At 33.7% G+C, this 1,298-nt stretch overlaps 1 protein-coding gene across 2 annotated transcripts in view; it reads left to right on the top strand.

Annotated features, from left to right (window-relative positions):
- The first annotated feature begins 964 nt into the window (after positions 1-964).
- blk (BLK proto-oncogene, Src family tyrosine kinase) overlaps positions 965-1,298 on the top strand; it is a 5,452-nt gene continuing 5,118 nt past the window's right edge. The window contains exon 1 of one of the 2 annotated variants that reach the window (XM_017030845.2): positions 965-1,121. The gene's annotated coding sequence lies outside the window, so the exon portion shown is untranslated. The remainder of the gene's footprint in view (positions 1,122-1,298) is intronic. The other variant, XM_025053732.1, reaches the window with a different exon arrangement.

Raw genomic sequence — 1,298 nt, 5'->3', positions numbered from 1 at the left:
AGGCAGGAGTATGGAGGGGATCCTGGATCCAGTACAGCATTTTTAATTTAGTTTCAGCTTACTTTTTAAGTAGCTGCTCCCTGATAGTCTAAACAAATTCATGGACAATATGTCTTGGATTTACTTCCTATATTTTGAATAGGTTTTTTTCTTTTTACCTTCTTTTAACAGTAAATACTATAATGATCTATTGAAAATCGAATTAAAATAATGTTGAATAATGATAAAACTGATTTGGTTATCGCACATCATCTATCATCTTTCCGTTTCTTGGCAATTTTTGTAACATTTTACACATTTGATGCGATCAGTATCTCTATATCTGTAGGTCAAAAACTGTTAACAAACTGTAAAAGAAAAGACGTCTTGGTAACAACTGTCAAAAACACAACACACTGTGTGTACACTGAAAAATCAATATGAATGTTTTAAATATGTTTTACTCAAAACAACCATTGTTTGTTTGTTTTTGGGGGTTTTTTTTGTCCTGTTCTCTGGTTTATCTAGTGGTGGTTTTAGGTACTGCTCTTCCATGATGCCGTAAACATGTCGATTTAAACAAGTTTGTTAAATAATAGTTATTTGAAATAAGCCTTCTAAAAAGAGAGAGACCATCTGTCCAACTTTTGACACAACGCTGAGTCACATCAAAAGACATTGAGACCACAGTGAATTGTGGTCTACTTGTTTTTCCACTGCATATCATTAGTCTAAATTTAACTATTTCCCCAATATGAAAAACTACATTTATTATTTATTAAATTTGAACCATAAAGTTAGTCTCTGCTGTGAGATTATTTTTAGTTATTTGTTAAATTTGAACCTTCTCAGGTTTGCAGCTTTGATCATTGATGTTTCCCAGGGGAGATTCTGTTTAACTCCTGGTCTTTCTTTCTCTCTCTCTCTCTCTCTCGCTCTTTCTCTCTCTCTCTCTGTGTGTGTGTGTGTGTGCGTGTGTGTAAGCATGACAGTAAGTACAGACACGAGAGAAACCCACAGTGAGTGATACGCTGGCACAAACCAAGTTCACTTTTATAGAACTTTTTGATATTATACTCATCATCTGGACTAGTTTTTTGTTTTTGTTTTTTGAAAACACAATCCTGGAAAACAAGACCAAGGTACATTTTAATGACATTATTATCACAACATGATGAGAACTGTAGACACTGTGATGTATACATGCTGTAGTCCTATCATCACACTGAAGACTGTCAATTTGAATGTGGAGATAGAGTTTTAACGGAACTCTGTTATAGCATTAGCATATTATTTGTTCGATACAAGATGGAAATATT

The sequence above is a fragment of the Cynoglossus semilaevis genome, unplaced genomic scaffold (genome assembly GCF_000523025.1).
Source record: "Cynoglossus semilaevis isolate Cse_v1.0 unplaced genomic scaffold, Cse_v1.0 scaffold302, whole genome shotgun sequence".
NCBI classification, from domain to species: domain Eukaryota; kingdom Metazoa; phylum Chordata; class Actinopteri; order Pleuronectiformes; family Cynoglossidae; genus Cynoglossus; species Cynoglossus semilaevis.
The sequence above is the reverse complement of the archived record's forward strand: the minus strand, read 5'-3'. Positions and strand labels throughout refer to the sequence as shown.